The 25,500-nt window shown below is 43.9% G+C and overlaps 1 protein-coding gene and 1 long non-coding RNA gene across 8 annotated transcripts in view; both read left to right on the top strand.

The window, feature by feature from the left end:
- LOC309633704 overlaps positions 1 to 17,790 on the top strand; it is a 62,199-nt gene extending 44,409 nt beyond the window's left edge. The window contains exon 3 of the long non-coding RNA XR_014247670.1: positions 16,039 to 17,790. This is a non-coding gene — a long non-coding RNA (uncharacterized lncRNA). The remainder of the gene's footprint in view (positions 1 to 16,038) is intronic.
- The window catches only part of MSRA (methionine sulfoxide reductase A), a 380,733-nt gene that overhangs the window by 79,536 nt on the left and 275,697 nt on the right, over positions 1 to 25,500 (top strand). The window lies entirely within an intron of this gene.

Below are 25,500 nucleotides of genomic sequence, written 5' to 3'. Positions count from 1 at the left end.
CCATCTCAAATCCTTGTTGTACACTGAAGAGGGTACACACTTAACAACCAAACGCGTCCTCTTTGCTGGGATTCCGGGTATCTCAGTAAATCATCAGTGGTGTCTTCTTCATTTTGGCGCCAGCTTTAGGAGATAGCATTTCTGCCTTTACTTCCCACTTTTACTCAAAAGTATATTTTTTAAAAATTCGTTTTCCATACTTGTGTGTAAAGAAATTGTTTTATGGTTTTGTTCAATTTAGGACGTTCGAGGTGCCTGCCATTTTTCATGGCAGTCATCTGAAAGATCCTTTTGACATTCAGAAGTCAAGTGCCTTCTCTGAGAGCCAAAAAAAATACATACTTGGAATCAGCATTAAAAAAAAAAATCCTGTGCCTGTTTCATTATAAGAGGATGGTGGTATACTGGGAAATGAAAGAATTCAGTGAAAACTCATCTTATCGTAAGTGAGTTAAGCCATTAGAAAGAATTGACCGTCAGCTTAATAGGAATTAGTCATGTGACATTGGAGCTAACAGTTAATGCAGCAGTTTTCAATCTTTTATAAAGTGGGAAAACTCTTCTCAATGGACATCTTGGAACCTTATGCTTAACACAGACAGAAGCAGAGTGGCGATTGCAGAGGAGGAGGGAGACCAGAGTCTGGGCAGTGCAGCCCGCCCCTCTCTTCCTTAGGTGATCTCCTCCTCAGAAACTTGCACACCATTGTGCTAATGCATTCATTACCTAGATACAGTAATCCCGTAAGTAAGCCTAAGTGTTATAATTTTCTAGGCATGTTTTTATACATCATTTTATATGACTCTGGAGAACAGACAGCGAAGGCCGTCTTATCCCCGTTGTCCCCATTTTTCGTAAAAGGAAATTGATGATCAGAGAGGTTAGTAACAGGTCCAGGGCCAGACAGCTAATATGTAAGGCAGCAGCGTGTGGAATGTAGTTCTTCTGACTCTTAGTTTAGGGCTCATTTCACTGAATCATATAGGGTTGTACGTGGGCGAAATAAAAATGTGGGCTTTTCTGAATTGGTTAAACTCTTTCTAGAATGTTCTGTTCAGTGGTGGATGGTAAACAGAGGATGCTGAGACTGGGGCGACTGGGCTATAGCCCTTCTCATCGTAGATAGAAGGAAAAGATTGTAAAAATGGACCTCGCTTTGAGAGTTCATTCATTGGCATGAACTGCTTTCAGTAAGTGCACGAGATGCTCAGCAAGGAGGGGTTTGAGGCCTGAAGGCTCGGGAGCCGTCACACAGGGTATGAAAGTCACAGCGAAGGGAGAGAGAGAAGGCAGCCAGGCTTGCACTTCCCGTAGCCCCAGAGATGAGCATTCCTGGCTGAGGGAACACATGCAGCCCACCAATTTTCAAGATACAGCCTTTGTTCCTTTTTCAGGATAAAAATTAAAGGCTGCTTTCATGTTTCCACTTCTCAAATATGTCAGTTTTTTCAATGACAGTCTTTCATTCAATATAGTAGGTAATCTGAACTGTAAGAATATTGTCTATCTCCCCATGGGACCAAATTAAGCTATTTGCCTTTTGAATGGAATAAAAGGCTCTAAAAACATTTTTGTTCCCCTCCTGAATCATTTTTGGAAAGAGAGGTTGCTCGCCATTGATCTATTTCATAATATTATCTGGGTAAAAGCCACTTTGCCGAAAACACACCTACCTGAATGGAACGATGCTAGCATAGAATTCAGCCCAAAGGGTGGAAAATTTAGCGAGAGAGATTTGGGTTCAACCTGACAGCAGCAGCAGCAGCAAAGTCCCCACAACAACAGAGCTAGTCACCAGGAGCAGGTGGCCTTGTGGTCCCAGGCTTCCCATCCCCGGAAACGCGTAGAGGATGCACGCTGCATCCACAGTCCTGGATCAGTGGCGCGTTAGACCGCTCCGTTCTGTCGCGATCCGAGATTCTGTTATTTTAAAGGTTTTCATTGTGCTATCCCTTCAGAATGAGTGCTTTGACTTTCTTGCATTTGAGTAGATGAGGCTGAAGGTTACTTAGGTTTGAGTTTCTTATGTTTCATGAGTTTCTCACTTTTGGAATTTTCTCAGAAATAATCTGAGAACATTATGATGTTAATTGGACCAGGTTTGCTAATATATTTTAAGAGCATGTAATCCGCGAATTAAAAAAAAAATTGATCTGAATATTGGATCATAAAACAATAGTCTATATACTCTTTATTTTAAAAATATCATTTTTAAGTCTTGGAATGACACTGGTGTGGATAAATTTGTCCTCCTTGTAAAAAGTAGAGAGGCGCTGCTGAAAGTTGTGTAAAGTGCCCGTATTTTCTACTGATTTGCATAGGTTTTCAGAGACTTTCTATTTTTATTTTTGATTCATTTTCAGATTTCAAGTAGTTTTCCTAAATGTTTAGTTTTGCCTTTATCAGCTTTAGTCCTTAATGGTCTGTAATAAATTCATGTTTCAACGTACTAAGGGCACAGTATTACAAACAACAACAAAAAAAGAACAAACAAAAAGCCCCTAAGTGAACTCTTTTGTAATATATGTAATTTTTCAATTTATCTATTTTTTAGTTTGGATTTTCTTGCAGCAAAGGTAGAGAGCACTTATTCTGCCGTAAGTCACTGATCCACAAGAAGAATGAATCAAGGTCTACTAAGTAAAGAGAAATTTAATTTCTTTAAGAGAGAAGAGCATTCTACTTCTCTGCCTTAAAAAATAAGAACAGGGAACATAAAACTCTATTTAATAAATGCTAGAGATTAAAATTAAGAGAGATTGAGGATGAAAATAAAGAGGAAAGAGAGGGATCACAGAGAGAAACACGTATACACACACACACACACAGAGAAACAAAGGTAAAAATGAAGACCTAGAGTGAGAGTCAGAGACAAAATGGAACAGACACTGAAAGATGAACGTACAGGGACATATACAAGGCTGGTAACCTGGAATCCTTCTTGGAGGCCAGGCAGGCAATGGTGTAACATAACGAGAGGTGTGGCAAATGCGGGGAATTGTGGAGAGCCTGTCCTGCCTAAAGACACTCAAATCCAACAAAACAAAACATTAGGAAATCCTTCTGTCCCCTGCTGGCCACCAGGTTAGACCCCTGGGTTATGAACACCCGCAGAAATGAGAGCTAACATTTACTGAGGGCCTACTCTGTGCCAGGCCTTATTTCATGTGCCTTACTTTTAATGACTGTCATCCTCCTAACATCCTTTGGAGGCACATGCTACTGCCGTTATTCCCATTTCAAAGGTGAGGAAAGTGAGGCACAAAGAGGTTGGGGACTTACACAGCTCGTACGCAGAGGAGCTAAAGTTTGAACTCAAGGAGTCCGGCTACAGAAAGGGTTGTGTACACAAAGGAAAATCCACATAGACAGAGACGTGCAATGACACTCATATAGGCCCAGCCATCAGCCCTGTGCCTTCACCCAGCCTCATAGAAGTGCAGACTTGGAAATGGCAGAGACAAAGAAAGCATCTCGGAGAACACGCAGGAACCTTCGAGCTAGGTTTTCATGGAATAACATCCCAACCTTCTGACTTTTGCCATGCACATAACTTGTATCATGATTTTAAAGTGGTAGGTACGGCTGTATACCTCTTAAAGGTATACAGATAAGTGGGGCCAGGGTAAAGGAGTCACCCCCAGCAAATGCCTGCCTTTTAAACAATTTTTATTTTTTTATTTTATTTTTTGGCTGCGCAATGTGGCGTGTGGAATCGTAGTTCCCTGACCAGGGATCGAACCTGTGCCCCCTGTGGTGGAAGCGTGGCGACTTAACCACTGGACCGTCAGGGAAGTCCCACTGCTTTTTTTTTTTTTTTTTAATTTTCTTTCTTTCTTTCTTTCTTTCTTTTTGGCTGTGTTGGGTCTTCGTTTCTGTGTGAGGGCTTTCTCTAGTTGTGGCAAGCGGGGGCCACTTTTCATCGCGGTGCGCGGGCCTCTCACTGTCGCGGCCTCTCTTTTTGCAGAGCACAGGCTCCAGATGCGCAGGCTCAGTAGTTGTGGCTCACGGGCCCAGCTGCTCCGCGGCATGTGGGATCTTCCCAGACCAGGGCTCGAACCCGTGTCCCCTGCCTTGGCAGGCAGATTCTCAACCACTGCACCACCAGGGAAGCCCCCCTTGCTTTTTAAATTAAAAAAAAAAATGTTTTTGATTTGTTTGCCTGTTTTGACTGAGTTTGTTAGAGATGATAAAAACTCGGCAGCGTTTTTTTTTTTTGCCAGGTGAAAATGGCGTTCTAGAGGATCATCATGGTTGTGTTGTACCCAGCATGTGGTACACACTCAATAAGTGTTGAATAATCAAATCACAACGTTTAGCAGTTCTTTGACCACAGCCGCCCTCACAATTTTCAGGATGTATTTACATGCGGTATTTACTAATTATCGCAGAAACTTCTTGAGGTAAGCAAGGTAGATGTTGTTATTCCCATTTTACAGATGAGGAAACCAAGACCCTAAGGGCCAAGAGACTTGACCAAGGCTCACAGCTGGGGAGTGATGTAGCTGGTACCCAAGGGCTCTGCCTCTAAATCCAGGTTCTTTTCACGAGGCTGCACTGCTCTTCAATGATTTAAACTGAAAGCCATGGATAAATCTCGAGGAAAAAGTGTTTTCTTCTAGAGTTGTAGCATTTCTGAAAAATGTGAAGCTCTGATTTTTTTCCCTCTGTCTTGGAAGGCGGAATAATAAATATCTGAAGTGTTTAAATTTCCTTAACCCCCTTCAGCCTTTAACCCCCTTTTATTTACTTTTATTTTTTTTAAAAATCTGATTTTATTTTTTATTTTTATCACTATTTTTTATTTTATTTTATTTATTTATTTATTTTTGGTTGTGGTGGGTCTTCATTGCTGCGTGCCAGCAACGAGTGGGGCTACGCTTCATCGCAGTGCACGGGCTACACTTCATCGCGGTCGCTTCTCTTGTTGTGAAGCACGGGCTCTAGGCACGCGGGCTTCAGTAGTTGTGGCACGTGGGCTCAGTAGTTGTGGCTCGCGGGCTCTAGAGCGCAGGCTCAGTAGTTGTGGTGCACGAGCTTAGTTGCTCCGCGGCATGTATGATCTTCCCAGACCAGGGCTCGAACCCGTGTCCCCTGCATTGGCAGGCAGATTCTCAACCACTGTGCCACCAGGGAAGTCCCCTTTAACTGCTTTTAAGAGGATGTTTAGGACGATGATCTCTCTATTTATTTTAAATGTCTCTCTTTTTATTCCTCTGCAATTGAAAGAGAACATTGAATATGATGTTTTCATGCTGTAGATTTTTCCTAGGCTGTTTGATAAGATTTGTTTTATAAAGGTTCACCACCAAAATCAATTGTAGTAATAGCCACAAGAGTTTTAAAGTGATATGGACCAATGCAAATTTTTCTATTGCACAGTTTTGAAATTATGTTGAGTAGGTGTTGGAAGGCAGCATTATTTTAAAACTATGTTCTTATTTTTCAAAATCTTAATTGAAAATTAAACATCATTGGGAACAAAGGAGATATTTACCTTCTTTTTCCTGACCCTCACTCTGCTCTTTTATTTGTTCATCTCTCCTGCAAATTCAGAGAACATTGTTATTTGGAGAGGTGAGTATCATACTGGGACATGCTTCAACGCCCCCCCAACTCCCTAAATCAAGGAATTAAGCATTATTTTATCAAAAGACTGATGTGAAAGGAAGATTCCCTTTGCCGTAATTTTATTTTGTCCTCTCCTTTCAGGGGAGAGAGGGGCTGCAGCGTGCTTACTTTTTTTTGCTACATCTCCTGTGCATACATATCTATCCCCATATTATCTGAGACCAACTGAAGAGGGAACGTTTAGAAAAAAGAGAGGAAAGCTAATACAAGTTGAAAGTAAGATGCTTGCATCTTAATTTTAAGAGAACACAGAAAGCCAAATGCTTTCAGAAAAGGGCCCCTTCATGGAGTAATTTGCCTGGTATGGCATCAGTTTGTTGTATAATTTCAGCCCTGTTACTATGGAAACCTGCTTTAGTGTAGCAGTGATTGTTAATCAGGATTTGTCGTTATTCCCCTTTCATCAAGAGGCTCTATATCCTTATGGATTAAATCACAGTTCTCATTGACAATGGCATAGATCAAACATTATTGCCACACATAAAACCCTGGGCCGCTCCCTGTCATTTCCCCCCATTACCGGGAGCCTGCATGCCAGCTGAAGTGTAACTTTTACAAGGGAATCAAGGCTCCTCTTGGCTCCTCTGCTATCTGCCCTCATGACAGAATGCCAAGTAGCTGAGGAAGAGGGCTACTTTCATTTAAACTCACCCTGTGTCGACGGGAAAGGCAAGCACCGCGTCATGTCTTTGCAAACCCGAGTCTGCAGACATGCAGACCCAGGCAGGAAGTTGTTTCAGGGTGACCGCCGACTTCTCCAGTCGTTTTCCCGTGTTTGCACATCGTCAGGCACTTAACTGAACTCTTCTTCTTGGAGCAGCCCGCTTTCCCTTTCGTTGCCATTGATTTTCTAGAGTCCTAGCTGCGGCCTTGCTCTAGGAAAACTGTGTCAGGATGGGGAGGCCAAGCTGCTACCCCAGTTACTATGGCTATTCTGTGGTAAACACCGGAGAACCCCATGAGGCTGTGGCATGACCTCTGCCCTTCCCACTGTGGAGAGTTGGGCAATGACATTATCTGGATGGGGAAGTTCACAGCCCTAAGGTAGAGTGCCTGACTTAGGAGTGCCAGGTGGCTCCCATCCCTGGGCAAGTCAGCTTGCAGGAATATGGGAATGACAGAGCTCTAGCTACCCGTTGTTCTGGTTTCAGAGCCCTCACCAGCCACTGTGTGCCTTCTGATTGCTAATTGATTTGTTTGGGAGCAAGAACCTTTCAACGGTGCTGGTTCACACATAGCCCCTGGAGCCAGTCTGCCTGGGTTCCATTTCTGGCCCTCCCATTTACTAGCTGTGTGGCCTCGGTAAGCTTTTTAACCTCTCTGAGCTTCCGTGTGTAAAATGAGGATAATAACAGCACCTCCCCCATGGTCGTGAGGATTAAATAAGCTAATGTTTGCAAGGCGCTCAGACTAGCGGCTGGCACGTCATGAGTGCTGAATAGATGTTTGTACATAAATGGAAAAGAAACAACATTGTGCTTATGTGTATTCAAAATATATTCCAGATCAGATTATCCAAATATTAGTAAGGTGTTGAAAACAGGGCTCCCCTCCCCCTCTCCACTCATCCCCCACTTCCCGCGCCCTGCTTTCTCTCTTTCATCTCTGCAATGTGCCCAACCCCCAAGTATAATTCTGATTGGCTAAATTAATTCTGCAGCATCCTGCTGTGAATAATTATGTTGATCCAGTATGTATTCTGATGCCTTTTTTTTCCCCTTAGCCTAAATTATAATGTGACAATTGCAGCTCACAGCTGGCTCATCAGAGGTGGGCAGTTTGGGAATTGGCGCATCTGAATATGCTTCTCTGTTAACCCTCTGCCTTGATTGCTTAAGACAAGACATATGTAAACCCCATGATTATTGCCATTTGTTTGGACTTTGCAAAGGCTCTGCCTTCAAACATAAAGCTGCTAGGTTTGTTTTGGGGGAGGGGGCATATAGACGTCCCCTCCCTCTTTCCCCTCCCCCCCTTTCCCTTTCAGACAATAAATAGCTGTCAGGCTTATGTCAAGGATGAAATTATAGGTGCACATGAGGCCTTGATTACATTGTTTTGGAGAGATTGCTATTAGCATACTGAAATGAAGTCTAATTTTTCACTGACGGAGCTGAGTCAAAACTCAAGTGACAGAGGCAGGGCAGACAGTGTGAGAGAAGAAAGATCCAGTCTGAGCTCCTGTTCCACATGGGGGGGGGGGGGCTTCTCCTTATGGGACCAAACAATAAACACAAAATAGTTAATATGAAAAACATCTCGTTGGAAAAGTAAGGCTGACTGATCAAGGACGAAATAAGACATTTGGGTTAGATAAGGTTCTCTGTGAAATTACCGTGTGTGATTTTCAAGTGTATTTAATCCATTTTAAGGCAGCGTTGAGATTATCCAGTCAGCCTGTGTGTTAGCTGAAGAATGTACCGTCTTGATTTTTTATTTTGCTTGCTGCCCGCGTAATTCATTTCCTCCTGCTACAGTCCCCATGCACGCATCCTCTGAACACGAACGCTTATGAGCACCCGATCTGCAGGGTGAGTGCCCTTGCTGTACTTTTGCCATTTTTATCCATTCTGATGATGTGAACACGAGGCTTGTTCGTTTTCAAAATCCTTTATTTAAAGAAAAGTTCTTTGCGTGTGGTTTCCCTGAGATGTTTGAAGGACTGGTGCCTCATCTGAGGGTCGATTAATAATTATATGTGTTTTATTATCACTGTCTCTGCTCACTGTGGTGCAAATTTTTTTTTTCTGTTTTATTTATTTGTTTTGAATTTTTGGATTTTATTTATTTTTATACAGCAGGTTCTTATTAGTTATCTATTTTATACACATCAGTGTATACATGTCAATCCCAATCTCCCAATTCATCCCACCACCACTACCCCCCCTCCACCACTTTCCTCCCTTGGTATCCATACGTTTGTTCTCTACGTCTGTGTCTCTGTTTCTGCCCTGCAAACCAGTTCCTCTGTACCATTTTTCTGGGTTCCCACTGTGGTGCAAATTTAAAAATCACACACACACATATAAACCATGTGCATGTATGTGTGTGCATATAAAGATTGTGGCATTGTAACTGGAAAGGTTATTCCATACCGTTGTTTCATTATTACTGTTATTAAAGGGAAAGAAATGGAGATTTAGTGTGGATGGGAGAAAGAAGAGGGTGTTCTTCAATTTGAAATCCTGTAACAGCGGAGAAAATGTGTAGACAGACCGAATTTTTATTTATTTGGAATATGTATTTTAAGTGCCCATCAACTGCAAGACACTGCGCTGTAATTCTTACTTGGGGTTCAGAGGTGGATTAGAAATGGTTCCTGCGGTTCCGGAACATGTGGTCTAGACGGGGGAGAATGCTTTTGCCCACATAGCTCTAGTGGAGCCAAGAATAGTGGGGCTGGAGAGGAAGAACTGAGGTTTGCTTTGCTACCTACTGTTCAGGCGATGCCAAAGTAAATTGAAGAAGAGGAGGAATCAATGAAAGTTTAATGGAGGAGATTGTATTAGAAGTACGGGGGGAATTTTAAATAGAGAAACGGAAGAAAAACCTCCCAAGCAGAGTGAAACATGTAAACTGGTGAGAGGTCTGGTTTGGCTGGAGGTTCCCACCCTGGCTATGCTTTTGCGTCACTGGAGAACTAGTAATACTGCCAGAACATGGATGGACCTAGAGATGATCATACTAAGTGAAGTAAGTCAGACAGAGAAAGACAAATATCACATGATATCGCTTATATGTGGAATCTAAAATATGACACAAATGAATTTATTTACAAAACAGAAATAGACTCACAGGCGTAGAAAACAAACTTATGGTTACCAAAGGGGGAAGGGGGGGCAGGGATAACTTGGGAATTTTGGATTAACAGATATACGCTATTATATATAAAATAGATAGACAAGGGGACTTACCTGGTGGTCCAGTGGTTAAGACTTTGCCTCCCAACGCTGGGGGTGTGGGTTCCATCCCTGGTCAGGGAGCTAAGATCCTACGTGCCTCGCGGCCAAAAAAACCAAAACATGAAACAGAAGCAATATTGTAACAAATTCAATAAAGACTTTAAAAATGGTCCACACCAAAAAAAAAAAAATAGACAACTAGAACCTACTGTATAGCACAGGGAACTATATTCAATATCTTGTAATAACCTATAATGGAAAAGAATCTTAAAAAGAATATATGTATGTAAAAAAAAAAGACTGCTGCCTGAAATCTATAGAGACAGAAATCTAGAAAGTAGATTAGAGGCTGCCTAGGGCAGGGGGAGCTGGGGGAAATAATAATGGATATGGGGGTTCTTTTCGGGGTGATGAAAATGTCCAAAAATGGTTGGATGGTTGCACAAATCATTAAAAAAAATCGAATTGTGTACTTTAAATGGATCAATTGTATAGTATGTGAATTTAGGCTCACTAAAGTTGTTATAAAAAATAACTGCAGCCTGGTTCCCATGCTGGACCAATGAGCTCAGAAACTCGGGCGTGGCGGGTCCTCAGATGACTGTGTCAGGTCCCCCTGGGCTGCAGCGTAGGGTAGACAGAGGAGCTAGCCACTGGGGGTGCAGGCTGGAAGGCTGGGTGGGCTTATCTTAGAGAGCCTTGCAGGTCCTGCTGAAAGGTTTGTGTTTCTACCAGCCAAAAGGAACCATTGACAGTTTTGAAGTAGGGCCTTGGTGCCTTTAGACTGTTCTTTAAAAAGCCGCTCACAGGTATGTGGAGGATGGTTTCTGGAAGCTGGGAAGCCAGCTGAGGCTATTTTAGCTTGCCAGCAGAGAAGCAAAGCAGCCCTCACCTGAGCGAGGTGGGAGAGAGGCTCTGAGGGATACGCAGTTTTCCAGGCTGTGTTTCTGGAGGGACTGGGGAACCAGGCCAGACGAGGAGGTGGAGGTGCAGGGAGGTGCAGGTTTGCAAGAGAGGACACGCAGAGCTTTACACATGCCGGACTCGAGGGAACAGCTGTCCATCCACAGCAAATGCTCCGCAAAGAGTTGGAAATATGGCTGTGACCCCAGAGAAGAGGCTGGTCACAGAGAGTTGGGAGTCTGCAGACAGGGGCCTTGGACCATCTGCTTCCACAGTGACTCACTCACCTGGCTGTGGGCAGGAGGACCCAGCCCCTCACCACGGAGGCCTCGCCCTTGGCTGCCTGCGTGTCCTCACAGCGTGGCAGCTGGCTTCCCCCAGAGCGAGCCACCCACGATCCAACAAGCAACCGAACGAGGCAGAAGTAAGTCACAGCGTCTTTAGTGACCTGGTCTTGGAAGTGACGCTCCATCGTTTCTGCAGGATGCTGTTGTTCACACAGACCAACTGTGATGCGGGGTCGGAGGGGACTGCAGGAGGTGTGAGAACCAGGGGCCGCTGGGAGCCCCCCCTGGTCTGGCTACCGCACCCCGATTCCCTGACAGTTGTAAAAGGAACAGCGTGGTCACTGACACTGAAAACTGTGTGACGAGAAGGTCCCTCAGGTGTCAGGCAGGTACAAGCTCAGTGCAAGGAAGCCTGTGCTTCTTGGGGGCACCCCTATGTGCAGAGGCGGGAAAATAAAATGAACAGGGCCCTGTCTCTCTGGACTGTCACTCCTGGGAGTTTATTGTCCCCCAACTCTGAAGGGCCAGCAGGGCAGAGCAGAGATTCCGGACCCCAACAGTTGTCCCCAGTGGCCGGCCATGATGCACAGCTCCAAACGGAAGAAAAATAACTTTGGAGAGACTGGAAAAGGAAGTAAGTTCTTCCATTGTCTGAAGTATTGCCACCAGTACCTGTCCGTTTTGCCACATTGCGAAGTGACTGCCACTAAAAACGCTGCCATAGCGGCTGCCAGGAAAGGCTGAGTGAGTGATCCCAGGCCGACGTCAGATCTAAGCCTGGTGAACTAGGGTGGGAGTGGACAGAATGAATCTTTTCAGCTCTATGGCATGTTCAGTTTTATCCCATGAAGCTGGAAAGGAGAAGTCTTTTTAGAATAAGGGTTACAGATTTATTTCCGGGGACATAGGGATGAGATGAGCCTTCTTAAATGGTGTGGCCTCTGATCCTTTAAAATGTATGTGAAAACTTAGCCCTAGTGAAATTCACCTTATTTTTTTTTTTTCTACTTTCTATACATGTTTATTCTACTTCAAGTAACAAAGCTACGAAGTTCCATGTTGAAGTTCACCCTCTTTTAATTTTGGGGTCAGGGCCGAAGAGTTTGTTCCTATTCAGAAATGAAAAGTGTTGCTTTTAAAATTAACAATAGGAATTTGTTTGTATTTAAAAAGTAGTGGGGGTCTTCCCTGGTGGCGCAGTGGTTGAGAATCTGCCTGCCAATGCAGGGGACACGGGTTCGAGCCCTGGTCTGGGAAGATCCCACATGCCGCGGAGCAACTAGGCCCGTGAGCCACAACTACTGAGCCTGCGCATCTGGAGCCTGTGCTCCGCAACAAGAGAGGCCGCGATAGTGAGAGGCCCGCACACCGCGACGAAGAGTGGCCCCCGCTTGCCACAACTAGAGAAAGCCCTCGCACAGAAACGAAGACCCAACACAGTCAAAAATAAATAAATAAATAAATAAACTCCAATCTCTAAAAAAAAAAAAGGTTGTTAAAAAGTAGTGGGGACTTCCCTGGTGGCGCAGTGGTTAAGATTCCGCCTGCCAATGCAGGGGACACGGGTTCGAGCCCTGGTCCAGGAAGATCCCACATGTCGTGGAGCAACTAAGCCCGTGCGCCACAACTACTGAGCCCACGTGCCTCAACTATTGAAGCCCGCACACCTAGAGCCCGTGTTCCGCAACAAGAGAAGCCACCGCGATGAGAAGCCCGCGCACCGCAATGAAGAGTAGCCCCCGCTCGCCGCAACTAGAGAAAGCCCGCACACAGCAATGAAGACCCAACACAGACATAAATAAATAAATAAAAATTAAAAAAAAAATAGTTGTAGATGGAAAAGGGAGAAAGATAAGAGTGGGTCTCAGAGAGAGGGGACTCGGCGCAGTGAGGAGCCGGGGGCGGGGGCGGCCAGGAGTGCGTTCATCTTCGGTAAATGGTTGTTTACGCCACCTCTGTCCTGTCTGCCTTCCTAGACCCCCAGGTCCCCTTTGGTCCCTCTCCTCAACGAAAGGAGGTCTCACCTTCACTGCCACATGAACACCTCTCTAGTACTCGCTAATTTCCATTTTTTATAAAGAGACAGGAAGGCTCAGAAACTTTGAGTAGGCTAACATTTTAATACCATTGTTTGGTTTTCATTGTGATGTAGCTATGTGAGACCTGCTTTCTGTTTCTGGTCGTGGAGAGGAATTCTCTTTGGAAGATAAATGTGTATACATCTCAAAAGTGGTTTACGTGACAGGTATCACATAATATTACAGCTGGCAGAAATCATGAAGGTGGCAGTGAAATGACTGAAATTTAGGAAACACCACCTTAGATCCTGTTAGTTTGGCTTCATTCGTTGAGTCACAAACAGGTTGTCCCAGGCGGCTCCAGCTGCCACAACAAAATAACACAGAATGGGTGTCTTAAACACCAAACATTGATTCCTCACAGCTCTGGAGGCTGGGAATTCCAAGGTCAGGGTGCTGGCATGGTCTGGTTCTTGGTGATGGCCATCTTCTGGTTTGCAGACGGCTACCTTCTCACTGTGTCCTCACATGGTGCAGAGTGAGCGCTGGTCTCCTCCTCTTTAGAAGACACTCATCCCATCCTGGGGGGCCCCACCCTTAGGGCCTCATCTAAGCCAAATCACCTCCCAAAGGCCGTACCAACTAATACCATCACACTGGGGGCTGGGGCTTCAACATATGAATTTTGGGGGAACGCAAACATTCAGTTTATAGGACGGGGGTTGCGGTATCTTTGTGTCATGGGAAATGGCACTCTGTAAGAAGCACTGGGGTTGGTGTCATCACATCTTAAGTGTGTGGCTACTGACAGATCATTCAGCCTCACTTTCCATGTCTCTAAAATGGTATCACAACACCTGTTCAGGATTGTTTTGAGGCACAAATGAAGTAACACTTGTGCAGGTTGCATCACTTAAGGCTGGTAAAATGCCCCTCTATTAAACTTGGTTTTTTTCATATATGCAAGATGACTGTTAGAATAAGCTATTTTATATTTTTAGAGAAGTTTGGAAAATATTTTAAAATACATTTTAGATCTAAAATCTAAATCTAAGATGCATTATGGAGTGATATCAAATTGCCATATTTTAGTTTTGTCTTCTTGATTTTCAGATGATACTACTGATACCCAGATCTAACTCCTTTTCGTGTAACTTAAGAAGGAGTTATGGACTCCCTTCCTCTCCCTCCCCCTGGCTTTTTCTATGGTTTGCTTTTCATTCTGGCCAATCATGTTCCCTTCCCCCTCAGTCTTTAACTTTATTAAACTAGGAATTTACTCACGCTTGCTCACTTGTTTTATTTTTATGTTGGAGAAGCAGTGAGTCCGGGATTGGGGCGTTCCTAAAATGTGTTTGTGTGCAACCTGGGCTGCTGTGGCCCGGGAGCGGGCAGGCCACCCTTCCTCTGCTCTGCGGAGGGTGACGGTTGGACACTGGTCTGCACCAGTAAATGGTGTCACTCCTTTCTTCCAGCTCGGTTGCCTTTGAGTTCCCACCCTGTGCTGAGAGAGGGGAGGGATGAAGGCAGAGAGACGGACCCGGGCGCAAGCTCAGGGCAGTTTCTCTGCTAGTATCTGGCTGCCCCTCGGGAGATGCAGCAACAGCCTCTGCAGTGCTCACGAGGTGGGGGAGCCCCAGACCACCACATAGCTGGGACTGCCAGGTATTTCTGGAACCCAGTGGGCGAAGGTGACAGGGCAGGGTCTCCCAGGAGACCTCAGTCTGTAACAGCAGTTTTGTTGATGGACAGACAGGCAGGCTGTTAAAACTGAGCCCATAGTATTCATGATTATTTCTCATGAGTTGGGGATTTTTTTTTTTTTTTTTTTTTTGGTAAGGAGAGCAGTTTAAAAGAAAACACTGAGTTTTTTGCCACCTTTCTCTGTTATTTAACTCAGCCCATTGGTAAGTGCTGTATTTTTCTACTGAATGTAGTTAAACCACTATGGGAGGCTTTCCCACTCTTGGATTATGATTACTCTGCTAGGCTGGGGAAAGAGTACCCTAACGATAGAGGAATGCTTTAATACAAACGTTCAGTTTGGTACTGTGGGAATGTCGAGAGCCAACGGAAATGCAGAAAAGCTCTCTGAGTGAGTAATCGGCAAAGAGGGAAAAATGGAGCTCGATGTGGCTTTTAGGATGTCCCCGGCTTCTCAAAGCTCTATTCAAATCCAAGTGAGAGGATGACACAGAGATGTTGTTAATTACATCTGTGAAGGAAGTGAAACAGTGCAACCAGCTCAGAGCAAAGACCAAAGCAACTTCAGAGAGAAAATCAGTCTTTCATATTTGTACAAATATGTGTACTTCAATGATAATTACCATAGTCATTGTTTACTATTGCTACACTATATTAATTATCTATTCAATGATAATTAAATACAGAATTCTAAACATCATCCCCAAACAAATTACCTTTTATCAATTGAAACAAACCAATTAAAAATTTCAAAATGCAACCATGTAATCAACAGCTTAATACATGTTAATTATGACCAAAATTTCAATTAATGCGTTAATATATGACCTCAAATCTCCGGGAACAAACAACAAAAAAAGCAGCCTCACATAGCAATTATGGCCCAGTTTGACTGACAGATATCTGTGAGTTTGTTTTTGTGTCTGGCTTGGTAATTTGACTTATATCAAAAAAACCCGCCTGTTCCCTGCTCTATTCTGAAGCCACTGCATAAAAAGCTCGCAGGGTTGGAAAACACAGCTCTCTTCTCTTCAGCCCCTGCATCCTGTCTTCCTGGCACTTGCACTGTCAGTTGTGTCTTTAGAGCATCGTTTCAGCTGCCCCAGGAACCCGCGGAGGGGGTGGCACAGGCTGTGATCTCTTCATTTTGCAGATGAGTAAGGTGTGGAACGGACAGGTTCATGGCACTACCTGAACACGCTGGTGTAGGTGGTGTCAGCGAGCCCTAGCTAGCGTGTTCACGTGTGAGATTGCAGGGCAGAGGGGGGACAAGACGTGGCTGGGAATGCATCGCATGCTGTTTGTTCCTGTTGGGAGCCGCCGTGAGGAAGGTTAGAAGAGGTAGGAATCACGCATGGCAGCTTGTGAGGGTGTCAGGAAGGGCCTCGTGGTAGAGGCTGGTGGATGGAAAGTGTTTGGACAGGAACAGATCGGGAGTGGAGAACATCCCACCAGAAGGAAGGATTGGGTCAGGATACAAGTTTGACTGGAGCTTACAATCGTTGGAAGAAAAGCGGTGATGAGATAAGTGTGCCTGGGAAGATGAACATATCAATCTTATTTCTTTTTCTGCATGTGCCACTTGATGAGAAGGCCTGAAGTCAAGGATGAGGTCACTTAAAATGTTACCTGGCCTAGGGACTTCCTTGGTGGCACAGTGGTTGAGAATCTGCCTGCCAATGCAGGGCACACGGGTTCGAGCCCTGGTCCGGGAAGATCCCACATGCCGTGGAGCAGCTAAGCCCGTGCACCACAACTACTGAGCCCACGTGCCACAACTACTGAAGCCTGCGCGCCTAGAGCCCGAGCTCTGCAACAAGAGAAGCCAGTGCAATGAGAAGCCCGCGCACCGCAACGAAGAGTAGCCCCCGCTCGCCGCAACTAGAGAAAGCTTGTGCGCAGCCATGAAGACCCAACGTCGAAGACCCAATGCAGCCAAAATTAAATAAACAAATAAATAAATTTATTAAAAAAAAAAAAGTTTACCTGGCCTTTTTATCTGACTTAAAATGTGTTAACACAACTACACAGCATCAGTGTCCCATCATTTGCCCCCTATTTCCTTGGTTTCTTATGACCAATTTATTGTGAGACTATGTTTTATTCAAAAGAAATCTGGGGGTGCTTCTAAAATAGTTCTTTTAGTATGTACATACTTCCACTCTGAAACATGGCTCACTTAACCGCACTGGCAATCTTATTATGTGAAGTTAAATTGTGAGCATATTTTTTTGTGTATTGAAGTGGAAAATCCCCCTGGAAATTCAGCAAATTGGACTTTAGCTTGAATAGGATAGATGAAGAATAGAACTCAGTATGTGTAAATAAATGTATATTTGTGTGTGTATAAAATGTTATATACATACACATACACAAACACATATGCATACATATGTGTATGTAAATAAAAGAAAATTGGATTGAGTCATAAAAGTATAAATATGTCAAATATAAAATCTATTAGAGAAGGAGTTTGTTTTTATGACTCAGAAGGGAGGTGTAATAAAGAAGTATTTTTAAGACCAAGAACTAGTGTGTGTCAATTTCTTTTTGCTCAGTTCCTCATCTTTTTGACAGGAAGATGAGTCACTGGATTTGAATCATAAGGCTGTAAAGAATGCTGGGGCGAACTTATTTCAGGCTGGATATTTGAGTGGATTGGGGAATCATCAAAACAAATATTTCTCTTCAGTTTTTCAGATTCTGTGTATCTCCTGCTGGGTACAGAAGTATCTTTAAAATAATTAATAAAGAGATCATGCCATCTGTACATTCTATAGGAGGTTGTTAATAATGAGTGGAGGAGCATGAACGCCCACTTTCATAGCAGCATTATGCATTGTGGCCAAAAGGTGGCAATGCCCAGGTGTCCGTTGAACAGATCTGTACATACGATGGTATATTATTCAGTCTGAAAAAGGAGGGACATATTGATGTATGCTACAACATGGATGAACCGTGAGGACATTACGCTCAGTGAAATAAGCCAGTCACAGAAGGATAGATATTAGATGATTCTCCTTTTATATGAGGTACCCAGAGGAGTCAAATCCATAGAGACAGAAAGTAGAACGAGGGTTGCCAGGGGCTGGGAGGAAGGAGGAATGGGGTGTTATTGTTTATTGGGTACAGGGTTTCAGTTGTGAAGATGAGAAAGTTCTGGTGATGGTTGCACAATAGTGTGAAAGTACTGAATGTCACTGCGCTGCACACTTAAAAGTGGTTAAGATGGTACATTTTATGTTATGTGTAATTTACCACAATTGAAAAAGTGAGTGGAACATTTTATTCAGGACCTGAGAAAGCGGAAGCCTGAGAAGGTGGCGTGGCTAGATGGTTGTCTGGGATGGAAGACACTGGGTCTTTCTTCCAATGAAATCATTCTTTTCACTATGTCTTCCACTTTCATTTCCCTCCTAATAACTCATCCTGGCTTTCACCTCTTCATTTACCCAAACGATCTTACTCCCTCACGTTTAGTCTTCTTTACCCTCAGTGAACACGCACACCAGTATCTTTCTTCTGCTTCAGTCTCCTAGTCTCTTTTTCCCTTCTTAAGGCATGAGACCAACAGTTGGGTAGACATCTAGTGATGATTCTTTTGGCTGAAAGTTACGGTTTTGATGTTGGTCACTTCCCAAAGCGACAGCAGCTGGTAGCACCGGTGAGGATATTGCCCACGGTCAGAGAAGCACACGAAATGCATTGGCTGCTTTTCCATTACTGAAAAAGTATGGAAACATCCTTGTTGCTAACCATCCTTGCTAAACATGCTTCTGGAAGAAGCAAGTGAAACAGACTTAGAAAAAATTCGAGAAAGGGCATGAAATTGGTTTTTGAATCTTGTATTCTCAATTGCAATCTAAAATTCATTTTTTTTAGGATCAAGGGTTTAGGATGTTTCTTGTTGATGTCACTAATGAAAAATTAGGTTTAACACCATACAGAAGGAACACAGCAGTGTTGTTTTTTTTGTTTTGTTTTAATGATTTATTTATTTATTTATTTTTATTTTTGCCTGTGTTGGGTCCTCGTTTCTGTGCGAGGGCTTTCTCTAGTTGCGGCGAGCGGGGGCCACTCTTCATCGCGGTGCGCGGGCCTCTCACTGTCGCGGCCTCTCTTGTTGCGCAGCACAGGCTCCAGACGCGCAGGCTCAGTAGTTGTGGCTCACGGGCCCAGTTGCTCCGCGGCATGTGGGATCTTCCCAGACCAGGGCTCGAACCCATGTCCCCTGCATTGGTAGGCAGGCTCTCAACCACTGCGCCACCAGAGAAGCCCAGCAATGGTGTTTTGACCATTTTCTTGTGGGTAGTCGATGCCTTGTAGTCAAAGTTTAAATCAAAACTACTATGGTTTTGGCCTAAGAAATCTGTACTTTCAGAGATAGTCATGGAGGAGACGAAATAATAGTCTGGGATCCTCAACGCATATTATATGTTTTATTTGGTGAAAGTAGAATGCAAGGAAGGATAAGACCTGATCTTCAGGAATGAGAAATGGTCAGAGCCCACTCATTAATTAAATCTGTATGGGTGGGGACACATGGTTTCCAACCTTGCAGAGGAGTAGCTGTGTTACCAAGGTCACAGTAGATGTGACCACCCAATTAAAAGCACTAGTTACCAAGATGCTACCAAAATGTGCTTCAGTAAGACGTAAACCTCAAGGCTATGTTTGTGTTTTATAGGAACAATAAATTCCCATTTTAAATAGAACAGTTTCACTTACTTCTTGTGAAAGAATGTTAAAGCATGGGTCAGACTTATTAACTGTTTGAAGGTCATCTTAAGAAGATTACTTGTGTATTGAAAAGGTTTTTAATTTTTTTCTTGGAAATAGTGATCTATTGTTTCGATGGAAATTGGATCCATGGTCTTTAAAAGCTCTGTAATGTTGACTCACAAAAGCTTAACATTACCTATTTAAATATCGCAGGTACTGTAAAACTTAATGTGAAAGCTAATTTTCATAGAGTTTGATTCTTATATGTATATATGTATCGGTACTATCTTAAATTCATATTTTGAGAGAAAAAGTTAATTTTATGATTAATAGAATCATTGAAAAGATCTTTTTTATCCCAAGCTTGCCAAAGAGCCCTATATTTAAAGAATTATACCCACACTGGATGCAGTTTAATGACAAAAGGACTTCTGTTGGTAGGGATATTGGTGATGAAATTCTGAAACTATCATGTGTTTGTTTAGGAGAGAGCAAATGAGTAAATGTACTGATGTGCTGGAAACCAGAATTTCTGCTGCAGATGAGGGAGGGACACAAATATGGAGAAGGGGGAATGTAAGGAAGGGTCTCATGGTATTGGATTTGAGTTGAAAGTATCAGTATGAACTCTTGTTAGACAGACAGACAGACAGACAGACAGACAGACACACACACACACACACACACACACACACACACACACACAGCTGTAGCTACTGAAAGAGCCTAGAAACCATGTCATGCCAGTAGTAATGAGCAACTCTAATGCCTGGGTCTTGGTTTCTAAATCCATATTCCACTGAAAGAAACCACGGGAGAGAATGCAAGCCTGAGACATTTGGTTGTGCCAGAAGCAAGAAAGTGCTAAAAGACTAGTGAGGTCATGTCAAGGGACCAGCTGAAAGGGACACTCAGGAGCCAAACTTGGCACTGTTTCAGTTTCCAAAAATTTTTTCATGGTCCTGGATTCTAACACATTACATTTGTAAAAAACAAACCCATGAGTTAGCAATGATGAGAGAGGAGCAGGAAGGTGGGAGTAGGGAGAAGCTCTACTTAGAGGGGAATGTTAGCTAACAAATATAGAAGGGATTATGGAATTGCAAAAATCATCATTTTGTAACACCAGTGTCATCACTGACTCAGGATGGATACTAACGCTGCTGCAAGAAAGGTCGCTGATGTTGAAGAACAGCGTGTTCTCCTGTCCTCCACGGAGCACTGAAGTGGAGAGACTGGCTGTCAGCACCTTGACCAGATGGTCGGGCTTGACATCGCGCATAGCGAGAGCCCTGACGTGATGGAGTGGGGGGTACACGACTGCCGCAGGACTGGCCTGGACCCCTTTAACGATTTAATGTCTTGAAGGACAGAGGGAAGTGCAGGAGCTGTTTTCGATCAGGGAGACTGAAGAGAGATAACAGCCAACAGCAGTGAATGAAACTTGGTTGGATTCTGGATCAAACAAACAAAATAGCTATAAAGGACATTTTTGAGGCAACTGGGGAAATTTGAGTATGAACTTTATATTGGATGATGATAGTGAGTGAATGTTCACTCTTTAAAAGTTGTGGTTAGATGGGAGAAGGTCCTTGTTTTTGAAGGATGACTGTTGAAGTAAATAGGGTGAAATTTCATGATGTCTTAAGCCCAATTTTGGATAGTTTAGCAAAAGGAAAACTTGTATATATTCATATCAGAGAGAGAGAGATAGAGAGAGAGACAGAGACAGACAGAGACAGAGCGGGGCAGGGGGAGAGAGGAGGTTTGCCAGGATGTGAATAGCTGATGAATCTGGGTGAGGATATGTGAGTGTTTAATGTACTATTGTTTCAGCATTTCTAGTTCTGTTACTAATGGTGTGACCCAGAGGCCTTAGTCTTCTTGAATATAATCATTGGTTGGTCTAGTTGATATCTCAGTTGGTTCAAGGAATTAAGATAGCATCATGACACTTTCAAAGAATTTTTAAAAAGATCACTGTGGCAGAAATAGGGATTGGGGGCAGGGATGATAAGGAGGGCTTGGGAGGAGAGTCGTGGGAGATGGCTTCAGAGAGAGGCGGGGCTAGGTGATTAGGGGTCTGTAAGCCATCTCAGAAGTTCCAACTTAATTATAAGGGCAAGTAAAAGTTCTTGTAGGGTGTGTGTTTTTTTTTCACTTCAGAAATTTGAGAGCAATTCTCTAATATCACCAAATATTAGAGTCAGTGTCAAATTTCCCTCACATTTTCTTCAAATCAGGATCTAAAGAAGGTTCATACACTACAATGGGTGAGCAAGTCTTTCTCTCTTCCGTTCCCTCTCTCCCTCCCTCCTTTTTAATAACAGCTTTATTGAGATATAATTCACATACAGTTCACCTATTTAAAGTGTACAATAGTGGTTTTTAGTATAGTCACACAGTTGTGCAACCATCACCATGGTCAGTTTTAGAACATTTTTCATCACCCCCAAAAGAAACCCTGTACCTGTCAACAGTCATTCCTCATTCCCTCTCAAATCTCCCCCAGCCCTAGGCAAACGCCAGTCTACTTTCTGTCACTATGGATTTGTTTTCTGTGGGCATTTCATATAAATGAAATCATATAATACGTGGTCTTTCGGCTTCTTTCACTTAGCATACATTTTCACAGCTTGTCCATGCAGTAGCATATATCAGTGCTTCGCTCCTTCTTATTGCTGAGTGATATTCCTTTGTACGGATATACTGCATTTTATTTATCCACTCATCAGTTGATGGACATTTGGGTTGTTTCTACTTTTCGTGTATTATGAATAATACTGCTGCAGTCATTCATGTACAGGTTTTTGTGTCTTAAAGTTGTTTTAATTTCTCTTGGGTAAATATCTCAGAATGGAATTGCTGGGTTATGTGGTAGCTATGTTTATTAAACTTTTTGAGGCATTGCCGGACTGTTTTTTTTTTTAAGTCTGCTTACCCCTGCACCATTTTACAGTCCCACCAGCAGTGTGTTCCATCAGCAGAGGGGTCCAATTTCTCCACACCCTCCCCCAACATTTATTATTATCTGTCTTTTTTTTTAAAGCCATCTGGTGGGTGTGAAGTGGTACCTCTCTGCAGTTTTGATTTGCATTTCGCCGATGGTCCCTCGGAGGGTTTTAAGTGGTGGAGTGGCATTATCTGATATGGAAATTAGAATGTTCACTCTCACTGCGTTGTAGAAGATGGGTTAGAGGGGTAGAGGAGATAAGCAGGTGAAGCAAGCCAGGAGACAGACCAAGCTAGTGAAAACGAGGACGGTGGGAAGTGCATGGATTACAGGGCTAAGAAGTACAGGAATTTGGGGTTGATTGGATGTGGGGCTGGGGAATGCTTGCAACTGGATTCTCCTGCCTGGGCAACTGGGTGGAGTGTGATGGCGTCCACTGATGGCAGGCACAGAGCATGGTGGAGAGGGGAAAGCGGTGGATGGCTTGAGTTTGAGGTGACGGTGGTTACTGTCGGGAGGGCAGATCAGGAGCGCTCTCTGGGCTGGACATATGCACTTGGGAATTGTTGTTTATCAGAAGTAACTCAAGACCTGGGAGTGGATGAGATTGTGAGAATGAGAAGAGGCCAGGGTTTGGACCAAGTGTGTTGTTCTAGAAACACAGAAGGGAAGGGAAGAAACATTTCAAGATGGAGCGAGTGGTCAGTACCCTTCAATGGTCGAATAAAAGAAATGACGATTAGGACCTTCCCCGGCGGTCCAGTGGTTAAGACTCCGCCTTCCAATGCAGGGGGCTTGGGTTCTATCCCTGGTCGGGGAACTAAGATCCTACAAGCTGCAGGGTGCAGCCAAAAAAAAAAAAAAAAACAAATTACAATTAAGAATCCACTGGATTTAGCACCAAGAAAGTTGGTGGGTGTCATTTGAGTGATTAAGGAGAGGGAAGGCGAGGAGGGCCTGGGGTGTTAGTGTAACCACAGCAGGGAGTGTAGTGAGACAAGCCCTTTGGAGAACTTGGCTTTGAATGAAGGAAAAACAGAAGCTGCAGCTGGAAAGAGGTGGGTTAGTTTCTTTTTAAGTTGGGGTTTGTTGGAGAATCAGTTGATAAGCTGATGGGAAGAATCTAGCAATGAGGGAGCCGCTGAAGATACAGGAGAGAGAAGGCACCATCCACTGAGATGGGCCCAAGGGAAGGGAAGGGGGTGGGTGGCGTCCAGCACCCAGGTGTTCTGAGGCAGCAGGAAGGTGCCTTTCATTGTCACAGTTTAACCAGCAACCACAAGTGTTTTGCTTTGGCATACATGTAGGCTATACTGGTCGTATAAACTACTAAGTGTTTCAAATGGTGGGTTCTGAGTATGCTGAAAGCTACTGTCTTGACAACTCAGATTAGCTGATTTCCTCTGGTGAAGCAGGTGAATCTCCTATACAAACTAGCTCCATAATCTCAGTGCAACACTATTTAACTAAATCCTTTTTATAAAAATGGAAGCTGAATAGATGCTCTTCATTAGAAATTGAAATGAAATCTAAAATATGCACTCAAATAGGAGTTTTTCTTTTTTCTACCCCAAAATATTTGTTCTGCCTGGAGCATTTCGAATGAATTTGACAAAATTTGTGATGTATCTACTATATGGTTGAGGAAGTGCAAGGGAAACTGGAGGTGTGAGACCCTTTCCTTACCCTCAAGGAGGGGAGATGTGGAAAGGAGAGCAAGGCATTGTCTGTGCCAGGTCCCAGTCCTTGATGCTGGAGCACAGCAGTGACAAGGACAGGATGCCTGCCTTCAGAGGTCCATAGCATTCTAATGGGAGGGAGGGAGGGAGGAAGGGAAAGAGAGAGGAGGAGAAGGGGAGAGGGAGAGATACAATTATGGCTTGGCAACACAGCATCTATCAAAATTCATTATTCATTTAATTAATATTGAGTGTCCACTCTGTTCCAGGTGCTGTTGTATAAGTACTGGGAATCCAGCAGGGAATAAAAGATAAAAAATTCTGCCACCATGGATTTTATATTCATCTGGGATGGGGGCACCAGACTACAAACATTAGGCAAATTACGTATTATGTTGGAAGGTTATAAAACAAGGCAAACCTAAAATCATAAGGGTGGGATTGTGTTGCGGTATAGTTGGGGGGTGGTACAGTTTTAAATAGGATGGTCAGATGAGAAGACGAGGCATTTGAGCAAAGACTTGAAGGTAGTAGGAGAGAATGTCATGCGGCTATGTAGGGGAAGGACATTCTAGTCATAGAGAATGTCAGTGCAAAGGTCCTGAGGCAGGATTATGCCCAGTATGTTCAGGGAACAGTCAGAAGGCCAGTGTGCCTGGAGAGAGTGAGGGAAAGGTAGAGTAGTGGGAGATGAGTTCAAAGAGGAGATGCAAGGAGTTGGGTGGGGGAGGGATGGGGCCTGGTTATGTTGGTTACTGAAGGCCATTGTAAGGATTTTGGTGTCCACTCCGAGATAGGAACTTACTGGAGGGTTTGACCCAAGGAGTGACAGGATATGACTCAATGGCTTAAAAACATCCCCCTGGCTATTGTATTGAGAATTTACTGAACTAGAGATGGCAGAGGTGGTATCAGGGTGACCAGCTGGGAGACTAGAGCAGTCATCCTGGTGAGAGGTGATGGTGGCTTGGGCTGCTGAGGCGAGTACTGGTTGGATTCTGGATTTATTGTGAAGGTACAGCCAATGGGATTTTTTGACAGATTGGTTGTGGGGTTGAGACCCAAGGGAGGAGTCAGGAATGACCCTTGATTGGTCGCCTGATCCAGCGGAAGGAGAGTGGTGGTATTAATGAGTGAGGATGGCTACCGACCTGGAGGTTTGGGTGGAGGGTCGGGCCTGTAAGTTTCCAATGTCTGTTAGAGACCTAAGTGAGGATGCTGAGCCAGGGGTGTGGACTGAGTAGTCAGCCCATGGGGATGAGGAGTTCAAGGCAAGGTTTGAGCCATAGATACAGACGTGGGGCACACTCCCACCCCTGCAGGCAGGGGGATGTGTCAGTTGCACATGGAACACACACCCTACAGGAAAGGAGTATTAGAAGGATGACAGAGTCAGCTCTTTAGTCCTTTTCCTCCTACTACATCACCAGGTCAGAGACAGTTTCAGGCTGGCACGGGGTCGGATGACCTCTCCATCCTTTCCAGGTCTCAGATGGAAGAATCAGGGAAGGGGCGTGAAACCTTCTGTCCTGGGGTATGTGTGGAGGGACCTTAACTCACTTCTAGAGCCTAGTGATGCTTTCCCCCTTCTAAAAACTGCATAGAAGCGCTATTCTCACTCAATACAGAATACAGTGACAGAACTGCCTTTCCTTCAATTTGTTGAAATTTGTTCCAGGATAACATCTCTGTCAAAGCTTT

The sequence above is a fragment of the Balaenoptera borealis genome (genome assembly GCF_965194805.1).
Source record: "Balaenoptera borealis genome assembly, chromosome: 8".
Taxonomy (NCBI): domain Eukaryota; kingdom Metazoa; phylum Chordata; class Mammalia; order Artiodactyla; family Balaenopteridae; genus Balaenoptera; species Balaenoptera borealis.
This window is presented reverse-complemented; position numbering and strand designations above follow the sequence as displayed.